We start from the raw sequence: 13,099 nt of genomic DNA on the forward strand, positions 1-13,099 counted from the left end.
GCTGATCCCCCCTGACTAGTTTATAACAGGCCACTAGATCCCCCCTCAGCCTTCTCTTTTGGAGGCTGAACAGGTTCAGGTCCTGTAGCCTCTCCTCACAGGGCCTGCCCTGCTGTCCCCTGACAGTAAGTAGGTTGCCAGAATCTGGAAGGGGCTTCCAAGGAAGGTGGTGCTCTCCCCTACCCTCAGGGTCTTCAAGAGGAGACTAGACAAGCACCTAGCCGAGGCTGTCCGACCCCAGCGCTTTCTCCTGCCCAGGGCAGGGCGTCAGACTCAATGACCTACTGAGGTCCCTTCCAACCCTAACATCTATGACTCTATGAACAGAATGGGGTCCTCTCCCAACCTGTTCCCCACCTCCCAGCATGGCACCTGTGCACAGGCACAGTGAAGACCCACTCCAGGTATCATGCAATCCAGGCAGGGTGCTTCATCACCTGTGCCAGGAAGGGGGAAGAAAGAGCTAAGCCAGCCCCCAGCCTAGGCAGCCCAAGGTCTTCCAGGCAGTCCTGCCTGGTGGCCACTGCCACCACAGAATACCCCATGCCCCTCTCCAGGCTCCCTCCATCCCACCCACCACCCCTGCATGTCACGGTGGCTGCTGCAGGAGGCAATGCTGGGCTTCGGGGTCCTGCAGCCACGGGGACAGCATCTCTGCGGTGACTACTGGCTCCATTCTCATATGTCCACACAGTGCAAAGTGGATAGGTTCTTTTACACTGAATTCAAAATGGGTCACAGCTGTGGCTGCTTCCCTTTATAATGACAGGAAAACCCTGTGCATGGATTCAGTCTTAATATAATTGGGCAATCAGGACAGCAGTAGGGACCGTATGATACCTAGAGGTATTACAGGCCAATGATGTCATGGTCCCTCAGGCAGGGGTTGGACTAGATGACCTGTGGAGATCCCTTCCAGCACTGGTTCTCTATGATTGTTCCACAGCTCATTGATGAGTCTTGAGGTGACGTAAAAGTCCAGCCCTTGAGCCACAGATCTTTCCATCAAAGTTGCAGGGCTTTCCCCAGGGGGAAGGCAGGCCATAGGCTGGGATTTCTCTTCTTTTTCTTCCTCCGTGCTCTCTTCTCTACTTTGATGGCAAGATGCTTTTCCTCAAAACGGGCTGCCACTTAGTTGAAAGCGCAGCGCCATTTGGAGTCGGTTAGCAATGAGATATAAGGTCAAAGTGCCTTTGACAGCAGTATCACTTTGTGTTTCTAGTCAACTTCAAAATGCACATTGTATTTAGTTACAGCTGGATCAGGCATCTGCCCAAACAGCCTGTGAATTTTTCCTGCTGCTGTCAAAATGGACCCCATACAGTTCAATGGAGGTTTTCTGTCCCTTTTACAAACCTAAGCCTCCTTTAGTTGCTGAACCTACAATGACTGCTACTACACCAGCAGGTGGCAATGTGCTGCAGGGCAACAGAAATTGATGGAAGTGGGTGAAACAAACACTGGAACAAGATCACAGGCTGTTGCAAGAATCCAAGAACCAACTGGAGCAGGATTGTGGCCACAAAACAGACTGGAGGAACTGGATTGCATGGCGGATCTGGGATACCCATCAGGAAATGCAGTTTGCTCCAGGCCCTGCTATTGAGACACTACGATCAGAGAGGTGGTCAGCCACGTTGGCCTGAAGTCAGGCAGAAGATAAGGCAGAGTGGCATTTCTCTGGTTCAGAGAGGTATTTAACCACTTCCGCCTCTCCATCAAAATGACTCTTGAACACTCCACCCAACAAATTAATGTTTTGGACACCACTGTGAAACTCCAATGGTCACACTGGTACAATATGGAACCCAAATCTTCAGGCTCTGTGGGCCTTATGAGTGGTACAAAGTCCATGAACCCAATCCAACATGCAGAACTGTATCACCTAGTCCTCAGAATTCCCCACTGGTCTGGAAATTTGGCAGCAGGACAAGCAGCAGCAGCATTAATTGCCACAGCTCCAAGAATGGTAGCAATTAAGGCTGCCACCACTACCTCACCACCAAATTTCTGGACCTGTGGAAAGCCCTGTGGACTGGATGATATGGCTCTGTGGGCCGGATCCAGCCCACAGATAGTATCTTGGTCACCCCTGCCCTGCATGCCACATTAATGACCTCTGACCTCTCCTGTAAAATGATGAGCATCTCAAGGTAGCCTTGGAGAACAAAGCTATCCTGGTTTACAGGCAGCCCCTAATCTCAAACAATAGGTCTCCTCCAACAAGCTACCTAACTCCAATTCTCACTTAACCCACCAGGGCCTTGATACAGACCCCCATGCTGGCTGTACGCTGTCATCAACACAAACAGATCACATCATCAGTGGAGCAAACAACACAAATTATAACATCTAGGTTCATTTACCTACTCCTCCACCAATGCCATACCTGCTTACAGCACATCTCTGCTATCTGGATTGGTCAGACATGGCAATCCCTATGTAAAAAAAATGAATGGACACGGATCCAACATCCATTCCAGGAGCACACAAAAGCCTGTGGCAGAACAGTTCAGCCTCCCTGGACATTCCATCATTGACTTGAGAGTAGCTGTCCTTTAACCCTTTAAAAACCAAAATTACTGAACAAGAAATCATCCAGAGACTGCAATGTGTTAACTGTGTTCTCAAAAGAGATTATGGATTCTATCCCATTGCTTGGACTAGCTGTTAATTCTAGTGTTCCTCAAGGTATAACTACCTTCTTCATGTCAAATGATCCAATCAACCCACGTTTTACTTCTCTTAGCAGTGTCCTCTTCTCCTATTTCTTTCCCTTTATATATCAAACCCTTTCATTTCATTCACAGCATCTCACAAAGTAGGCTGCAGCCTATGAAAGTGTATGCCTCTCTGAACCAGTTAGCGTCTAAGGTTACTGCCCTACTTTCTGACTAAAAATAAAAGAATTCACAGCAGAGAGGTAGATGGCAACTGCATATGGGAAGTTGCTACCTAGGTAGGCCTACTCTCAGTCAGTGGCCAGTCAATTTGGGGTTGAGAAATTCACAATTGGAACAGTTAATTATCCTAATCTGTAAAGTTACTAAGCATGTCCTGTTTTGAACAATACACAGAAAATACAAGAGAAATATAAAATAATGAGTTTTGTGAACTGTGGTTGGACAAGAGCTTGGATACATATCTTGCCACCACCAAAATCCCCCCAACCCTTGTTGATCAGTACATATATGGATATTTTTTCCATTCTTACCTAAATACAGGAGGATCACCAGAGACACTTTGCTGCAGTAATATTAGCTTGCTAGGGAAGGTGTATTATGTTCTTATCTTTAGGAACACATGATTTTTCCATAAGATGGAAGAAACAATATTATTACCCAACCAGCAAATTCAGATTGGTAAGGATGCAATGCCCATAGTGATTCTGGAAGATCTGATTTACCTTTGCATGATTCATTAAGACATGCACTGAATAGCCTGACAACAGCAAGGAAAGATTTAACCATAGCCCAGGGCAGAATGATTTTTGAATGTTTTTTTGGTAGTCTAAAAGGACACTGACAATACTTCCCAAAGTAGGTTAGATCTTAGAGAGGAAAGTAATCCTATTGTTATTCCTGCATACCTTGTATTGTGTAATATTTGTGAAGCAAAGGATGAAAGCTTACCATCAGGGTGCAAAAAGAGGGATCGATAGATTATCAGCTGATTTGGAACACAAGAGGCCCTCCACGAGCTGCAAAGCTAAGGGAAGGCTTAATGGATTACTTTATCAATCAACCATAGTAGTAAGGTAAGCTGCTTTTGTGTAGAGGATTGAGAGTCTAACTTAAATATTGAAATGATATATTGTTTTAAATTATGATTTCTCTGTTATGGGTTTAACTCCTGTTGGTTTTCAAATAAATTTGCTTTGAATCTCAGCTGAAATACTTTTATTAAGCAAAATAACAAACCGGTCAGTGAACACAAGGAAAAAGAATGCCATACTTGGAGGGTAATCAAAACTCAAATTAGTTTTGAGATTTACACAAATATATATATATATATTACATAGGAAAGTGCTTACTGAACTATATTAATAAAATGCAGTTAGCTATAACCACTATATTCCATGTTTCTGTAGGAATGTAGTTCATCTTATCTGGGAGAATGTACTCGGCTTTTTGAACATCAGATTGTCTATAAGGTATTGCTGGGGCGGGGGAGTGGGGAGTTGGACATTTTGCTTCAAAATAGTCTGCAATATTTGTTTGTTGCTTAAGGGGTTTCATTTTGCTCTGTATACTTCTCTATCCTCTACTATGCAGCTTCGTTTTTCTCCTTTCTGACCTACTGCTTCTCCTCTGACATTTTCTCCTTCCACTCCTGGTTCTTTGGCAATCTCTTGAGCATGTGTTCTCTCCAATTCCTGTTCTCATAGGAAACAGGTTCTTTGCACTGGAAAAGACCCAAAACAAATTATCTTGTGTGTTTCTTTCCTTCCCTAATTTGGGTCAGTCTTCCAGAAGATGGAGAGGTTATACTTTTCCAAGACACCTCAGGACAGGCAACTGATAAAATTATTCTAGTGTAGTGGAAAAGGGAAGGTAAAACTCCTGAGAATTTTTCAGGGAAAGATCCTTATAAGTGGAGGATAGCTCAGCTCAGGACTGCTTTATAGCCTTAGGAACCACAAGTTTCCTATTGAAAACTGCTGGCCAGGAAGCGGGAAGGATAGCAATGAGGATCCTGAGTTCTGATTATAAGAATGGTACTGTAAGTGTTTCTAAAACTTACAACAGGAAGTGACTGTTATGAGTGATATAGTGTCTTGTGGGTGACTGAGTTAAGGCTTGCTTGGCCATTTTGTTACCAGACTGTGTTTGCTGTCTGTAGTTAAGAGGCCTGGTTAGGTTTAGTTTTCTGATAGAAGGACAAGATCATCATTCTTAGATGTCTCATGGAATGGATCAAAAAGAAACTCCCAGGGGTATAATTGGTGCAGATGAACACAATCCTCTATTCCTAACTACCACTGAAATCAAGAGGGAGGCAAGCCTTCTGACCCCAAACAAACTGCTTAGCCCTTTCCCTCCCTCTGTCCAAGTATCATATCAGAGTTACTTGCTTGTGACTCAAGAATCTGGGCTTCTATTAAAGCCCCACTTTTCATAAAGTTTTTATTGGGGAAGGGCATTTTTCCAGGAGAAAAAGGACCACAAAGGAAAATGTCATGCATTTAAAATAAATAAATAAATAAAAAAAACATGTAAAAATGCATCTAATAAGAATTCCCTTCCTTTTAAATTGCCAGTCCAAGCTTGACAGTTGTGGGTCTTCTCTGGTCTTGCTGTGCGTCAGAAAGCTGTTGGCCCATCCAGGGGTCTTAATTTGTCTGTGCACCTCTCTCTCCCTTCACCTGAAGTAGCAAGGTTGTATTTCTGTCCCTTTCTGCTTCCCTGCCAGCCAACTGGAGACAAGATGTCTGTCATTGTACTAGGGAGAGGGGCAGTCTGTGTCAAGTATGGCAATCAAGTCTTTCACACATGGGTAAGCCTCTTGAGCATCCCTCTGTTTTCTGTTTCTGCCCTTACCTTCTGGTAAGCTTGCTACAGGTCTTTTACCTTCACCCGACTTTGCTTGTCACTCTATATCTCCTCTTCAGTGTCCCTATAAACATCCCTATTTCTCTGGGTGACCCATAACAGTATATCCTGACCTTTGTTTCCTACAGGCTAAGGAAATCCAAGACTTTCCTAATAACAGCAATTTGTGTGATGGGCTCTTTAAGTACATTTACAGAACACTGTAAATATTCCCAAGCCAGCTGTGAAAAGACTAGTCTTAGTACAAGACACTGTGCCTCTGCATCATCATTATTTCCACCCTTGAAGCAGGATAGATTAGCTCAGCTAAAGCACTATACTAACACTACCATACTGCACAGTTAGAGCTAGCCTGGGTATCTCTGCATGACACTACATTGTGCTATGTACACGCAAGGTTGGCACTGAACTATGGCCGTTTACAAAGCTGGTCTAGCAAAAAGCTGGGTTGGGTTAGCTTACCAAACAAATCAAGTTTAATTGTAGATAAATGCAAATCTGTGGTGACAAAGGCTATTTCTGTTATCCGAACTGCAGTTTAAAGTACACCTCAGACACAGATGAGTGCTGAGTTGGGAGGGAAAGTGTTCATTCTGGACATAGGTAGGAGGTGTGCTAAGAATTGGTCTTGTTGTTCCTATAAGATAATAATATTGTTATGACTTTTTCCAGAGTTTCTAGAAAATAACAAAAGTTATTGTGAAAGTTATTACTACATTTCCTGGCCTGCCATGTTCCCCAAGAAATGCTATGAGCCAATTATAAAATTAGCCTTTGAGGTCTTTAAAATCGTTGTCAGCAATATGGGAGAGCCATATCCAGGAATTTTAATGCTCAGTCAGATCATGTGCAGGGTCTCCCTCCCTCCCCCATGTGTTACTGAGTAATATTACTTATAGTTGATTCAGCCCTTCTTGTGAGAGCACTCTTAGTGCTGTCATGCCATTGGCACTACCCTTGTTATGGTGTTGGTAGGGATTGTAAATTTATGGCTATTAGTTTTTGGACATCAGATTTATTTTAGTTGCCCTGCTGACACCCAACCTCATTCCCTCCACTCTAGTATACAAAAAGGATAGTGCTGCATGAAAGCTTGGTTGGCAGGGTTCCAGGAAGCAGAGAATTGCAAAATATGAAGCTGGTGATTCAGCAGCAGATTTCTTTCCAAGTCAGTTTAAGTCCCATAAATCCAGTACTCACCATGACTTGCTTAAGTAGTACTTATCATGATAGGATTTCAGATAAGGTGAGGTTTGGGCTTGAAAAGTATGTGGTCCTTACACCCCATGCCAGTTAATGAAAAATACAAACAATCCAATCTGGTATTCCTCCAAATATCTACAGATTCTCCTATATTTAAAAAATTGCAAATGGAATTCTTCATATTAACTAGTGCATTTATTTTAAACTTCATTTGTTAAATGAATTTAGCTCATCAAATAACAAAATTTAACACTTCAATATATAGCCAGTCTCTTAAAATACGTGTAAAGACTTATTTATCTTCAGCCACCAGTGCTCCCTTAAGCCAGTGCCCATAGGAGCATTGTGTTCTTTTCTTCCTTCCAATTTGGTAATTCCTTTATGCTTCAGTTGTATTATAAAGATGAAGAAACACAAATGGCTAACAATTCACCCCCTCTTTTTTCCCCCCCTCAGAATTCTGCACAATATAAAATTGAATCATCTTTTCCTCATTTCTGCTTCTAAAAATTTGTTCTCACATGTAAGCTCATAAAACCTGCACTTTCCTCCAATATTCAAAAAAGTGTTTCTGGTTTGGAAGGAGATTTTTTTTAAGCAAGTTCCAAGAATATACAGTACATTTTTAAGCAAGCACCTTTTTTCTCCTTTTCACTGTAGAATACCAACTTGACAGTTTTTCTAGAACTAAAACTCTTCAAAAAAAAAAAGTTTAAATCCCTGGATTTTAGGGGCAAGTAGAGGTCTGGCACTGGAGCAGCAAAGTCATCCCCTTGTGGCTACCTGGAACCTGCTTTACTTGCCACCCCTGGCTCTCAGGTTCCCCCCTGTTGTCTTGCCTGCTATGCTCTGCTGTTATTCACAGAAGTTTAGGGCTGGAAAGGACCTCAGGAGATCAGCAGGTCCAGCCCCCTTGATCTGGGCAGGAAAGACTGCTGGGGTCAAATAAAGCCTCTCTCTCACTCAAATGAGGCATCATGTCAATCCCTTCAGCTAGTCTGGAATCCTAGGCTTTTATTTGCTAACAGAGGTCATAAATTGGACAGGAAGACTGCCCTAAGTATTTTGGGACCCCCAAATGCCTACTGTTGCAGGGGCTTCCCTGAAATCTGGAGTCCTTCTCCCTAAGCCCATCAGGCCTCTCTTCCCCAGAGCCCCACTCCTTACAGGCTACAAGGCTAGGTTTTTCCCCTTGTCTCAGGCCCTGGGCATATATGTTTTCCTCTGTATCACCTTATCTACTACTTACAACCCAGGTCTGTCAATCACTGGCTGCTCTGTACTGGCCACACCTGGGGTGAGCAGCAATTTTATTAAAGGGCTTTCTGCTCCTATCAGTTTTCCCCAGGTGGCTAGAGCTAGCCAGCTGATCCCTGGCTCCCTCTCTCTGCAAGTGATGATATAGGAGCCCCATTACGTAGAGACCCTCAGCCCCCTCCCCTTTACACGTACAGTCTAGTTGCTCCCACTGGCTCTCTTCCTTACTCGTCTGGGAAAGGCAGGTGGCATTGCCATGCTTCTTTCCTGGTCAGTCATGTATAGTAAAGTTATAGGGTTGCAGGCTTAAGTACCACCAATTTAGTTGGGGGTTGTCCAACATTTTTAAAGATGCATGGTCCATTACCACAGTGAATTTCCTCCCCAAAAAGGTAGTAATGGAAACTCCCCACCGCCCATTTTAGGGCTAAGCATTTTTTTCTAGTGATGCCATACACTCGTTTGTGGGGGTGTAACCTGCAGCTGATACTAAAGAGGTATTCTTTCCCATTTTCCTTTTGTGACACTACGGCTATGTTGGCTGCATCAGTTTGCACCAGAAAGGGTCTTTCAAAGTCTGGTGCATGCCCACAGGCTGCAAGCAAAGGGAGTCTTTTACCTTTTGGAAGAATTCAGCATCTTCAGGTAATTATTGGACTTAGTTTGGAGCTGCTGTCCAAGTCTGCTCAGATAAGGGTGTTGTTAGCTCAGAAATGGATTCCTTGAGAACCTGATCCATAGATTTTTTCCAGGGGATGAGGCAGATTGGCATGTAGTTCCCAGATCCTCCTTCAAGATGGGCACTATATTTGCTCATTTCCAATCATCCGGGACCTCTCCTTGCCATGAGTTTTCAGAGATGACAGCCAATGCCTCTGCAATCACATTAGCCAATTCCCTCAACACTCAACACCCTTGGGCACATTCCATCTGGCCCAATGGACTTGTACACATCCAGCTTTTCTAAATAGTCCCCAGCCTGTTCTTTCACCACCGTTGGCTTCTCACCTCCTCCCCAAACTGCTGCTAGATGTAGCAGTCTGGGAGCTGACCTTGTCTGTGAAGACAGGTTTAAAAAAGGCAATGAGTACTTCAGCCAATTCTACATACTGTCACTAGGTTGCCTCCCCACATTCAGTAAGGGACACACACTTTCCCTGATCCTCCTCTTGTTCCTAACATACTTGTAGAAACCCTTCTTGTTTCTCTTCATGTCCCTTGCTAACTGAAATTCTAGTTGTGCTTCAGCCTTCCTAATTTCATCCCCGCATGCCCGAGCAATATTATTATATTCCCCCCTAGCTATCTGTTCAAGTTTTGACTTTCTGTAAGCTTCCTTTTTTGGTTTAACTCACTGAAGAGCTCCCTGATAAGCCAACCTGGTTTTCTGCCATGCTTGATAATCTTCCTGTGCATCAGGATAGATCATTCTTGTATGCACTTAGCATACAACTTTTAGAATACAACCAGCTCTCCTGAACTCCTTTCCCCTTCAGACCAGCTTCCTAGGGGATCCTGCATATTAGTTTGCCTGAGCAAGTCAAAGTGCCTTTTCTCAAGTCCAGGGTCCTTACTGTGCTGCTCTCCTTCCTTCCCTCAGGATCTTGAGCTCAGTCATCTTGTAGTTGCTACTACCCAAGTTGCCATCCACTACTACGTTCCCCACCAATTCTTCCCCTGTTGCAAGCAGCTCATCAGAGAGCACGGCCCCTAGTTAGCCACTCCAACACTAGCACCAGGAAGTTCTCCCCACCACTCTCCAAAGAGCTCCTGGATTGCCTGTGCACTGCTGTGCTTAAATCACCTTGACATCTACTGGGAGAGCAAGTCCCCCCATGAGAACCAGGGCCTCCGATTTAGAAACTTCTGCTAGCTGTTTGAAAAACCTCAACCTCATCCTCTTAGTTTGGTGATCTACCGGAGACCCCCACTACAACATCACCTTTGTTGCTCTCCCCTCTGACCTGAACCAAGACACTTTGAACAGGTCTATCCCCAGTTTTACACCGGAGCTCTGAGCAACTGTACAGCTCTTTTATGTCAAGTGCAACTCCTTCCTGAACAGTTTATACACGCCCATAACAGTGCTCCAGTCATGAGTTATCTTCCTGCTTGTTTCTCAGGCTCCACGCATTTGCATACAGACACCCAAGTTAACTAGACAACTGCCCTACTTTGTGGAAGAATGAGAACGCCTTCCCTGTTGCCCCCCCTCCTGTTTGTGCTTTGTCCAGATCACCCACTTCCCCATGGCTTTGCTTCATCCCCAGCAAATTTAGTTTAAGACTATCCTTACTAGGTTTGCAAGCCTGTCTATGAGTATCAGTGGTGATGCACAGGGATACATGTGCACCTGAGAGCGCCAGTGCACCCCCTGACAGGCCACACTCTCCATTTACAGAACAGGCAGTGGGCAGGCAGGAGTGCTGGTGCCCCTGCTGAGAGCGCCAGCCAGGGAGCAGAAGCACTTCCTTCCCAAAGTCAGTGGGATTGGGGGTGGCCCCACCCCAACTAAGGTGGCACCAGTCGCCCAGAATGAAGATGCTCTTCCCTCTCTTCGTCAGGTGCATTCCATCTCTTCCTAGCAATCCTCCTTCTTCAAACAACATCCCATGGTCAAAGAAGCCAGAACCCTGACGGGGACATGATCTGCACAGCCATTCATTGATCCACAGAATGCATCTGTTCCTACCTGGGCCTTCCCCTCATCTGGAAGGATTGATGAGAACCCCTGAACCCGTGTCCTTCACCCTTGCACACACAGCCTGGCAGTCTCTTTTGATTGGCTCAGGGTCACCCCTGGCAACATCACTGATGACCCTGGGGGCACCACAGGATAATAGTCAGGGGGCTGAAAGAGTCTCAGTAATTCCTCTGTGACATCTTGGATCCAGGCTCTGGGCAAGTAGTAGACCTGCTGGCCTGATTTGTTGCTTCAGGAGAAGGCCTCCATCCCCTGCAGAAGGGAGTCTCTAGCCATCGCCACCACCTCCTGTTGCTTCTTAACGGTAGTGGTCTCAATCCTTCCAACCTTGGAGCCTGCTGACCCATCTTCCTCTACCAATGGAACATGCTCCTCTGTTGCTATGGCTCCATATCTGTTCTTCAGGCAAACCACTGCAGGTAGAGATGATGATTTCTGCTTTCTGCCAGAGGTCAAACTTCCACCATCTTGGGAGTCCACATCATTTTTTTCCCTTTCTAGTACTGCCTCTGGGAGACCTTCCTCCACAGATGGTATTCGCAGAATACTGCTCTTATGGAATAATTCCTTAAGTACGCAAGACCCAGACCATTTAATACACAGTATTAAGATCTGCCTGCTTGAACATCAAACAGGTTTATACTGTAGTTTAGGAGAGAGCATGTGATAATGTAATTAAAGGCAATGAGAAGCTTTCAAAAGGAACAAAGGGCAATTAGTCACTCTGGTTCCCATTGATTCAGTTGGGACTATGCCTTTCCACAACTATACCTGTACTATGCAGTGTCTGAGTAAGCTATTTAAAATTACAAAAAAGCAAGCTCCCAATAATTCAGAAAGGGTATGATTTTGCTCTAATTTGGTCAGGGAACATTATCCTGAGATTACAAGAGGAAACTTGAAACTTGGAGCTTCTGGGTAGTGAGTCTGTTGCTACTATTACAAGAAGTACTGTTAAGCCATTCATTCATGGTATTGGCTAGGACAGTCACCGTCTCAGCTGACCATCTACGAAATAAGTATACTAGCTACACGCCAAAGAGACACCATGAGAGTTTATTGATGTTTGTAAACCACTTGGCATTTCAAGTTAAGAGGTGTTATATTTCTTGCTTTGATTGACTGTAAGCTGGTAGAATTATCACTTAGTATCAGATTCAGTATAACACTTGAGAGTAGAAAGGAGGAAAAATACAAACAAGCAAACGAACATGCACAGATAAATATTTTATAGCTATCCAAAATAATTTGACCAAAATAGTAACCCCCCACCACCACCACCACGACCAGAAAGGGGGAAAAAGGAGAGAGATTTTTTTTGTACAGAGGGCCTTTTCCAGAACTAGTTATTTTTAGGTCACCTATACCCAATATTTAAAAATTCAGAAAGATGTTTTCTTTTGCTTTTCCCTACTAAAAATAAAGGGGGAAAAAAATTAGGAAAAAGAAATTACAGGTTAGGGACTGGAGTCTTTGAAGACTGTCAGTCTAAGAGGTGTAGAGTATTGTCAGCAGTTTTCAACCTTAATGGTTTCTTTGAAGAACAATGAATGCTTGGTCTCCCTTTCAAAATTTGCAGTGATCAGAAAGTCTCTTTTGATCATCACCCACTGTGCCAGCTAACAGTTATTTAGAATCATTCCAGATTCAGTCGGCTACCTAAAGTTCCTTTTATTTCTATCATGCAGAAACAACAGGACTCTTTAGTTCTAGCTTATTTTCTTTCACGTTAGAGTTTGCATTGTCATCCAGGACACCAAAGATTCAAATCAACTCCAAATATAGGTTTGAGTAAATATGGTACCCAAGACAAGTCCTCCTCCCCCACCCTCATCTTGGATCTGATTACATGGCAAGGGTTTGAGTATGAGGCTAACTTTGTCCCTTCTAGCCCATCTACCCCTTCCTACTGTCACACCCTCCCCCCACCCTTTCCCTACAGCCCCTGCAACCCCTCCTCATTTACCCTCTGGTTCTGGCAAGCTCTGGCTGTGCTCCAGGTTGGGGCACAGAGCACATCCTTCCTCCAGCCCCAGCCTGGCTGGGTAACAGCCAATACAGTGGCGGTAGCTCCACCCTGACCTGCCACCAGTGCTGCTGCATCTACCACAGGGGTGGGCAGGAAAAGAAGACAGGTAACAGGGGGTGCAGGCATGGGAAGGCAAATAGCAAGGGAGGCAAATGGTGAGAAGGCTGCAGAGGGCAAGGGGGCCAGGCTGCTTGACCCCTTGCCCCAATACCCAACGCACACCTCCCAAGCTACACTGCTTTCCACACTGTAGCATTTGGGTGGGGGAGGGGGCACATTTAAAGTGATCCCCCAATAATTAGATCCTACACAAGGAAAGTTATAACAAATTCATATATTTTCCATATTAGAATC

General features: G+C 44.5%; 1 protein-coding gene across 2 annotated transcripts in view; it reads right to left on the bottom strand.

The window, feature by feature from the left end:
* HENMT1 (HEN1 methyltransferase homolog 1) overlaps window positions 1-13,099 on the bottom strand; it is a 34,749-nt gene that overhangs the window by 13,579 nt on the left and 8,071 nt on the right. The window lies entirely within an intron of this gene.

Source organism: Crocodylus porosus, unplaced genomic scaffold, assembly GCF_001723895.1.
Source record: "Crocodylus porosus isolate Cpor-Errol unplaced genomic scaffold, CroPor_comp1, whole genome shotgun sequence".
Classification (NCBI taxonomy): Eukaryota; Metazoa; Chordata; order Crocodylia; family Crocodylidae; genus Crocodylus; species Crocodylus porosus.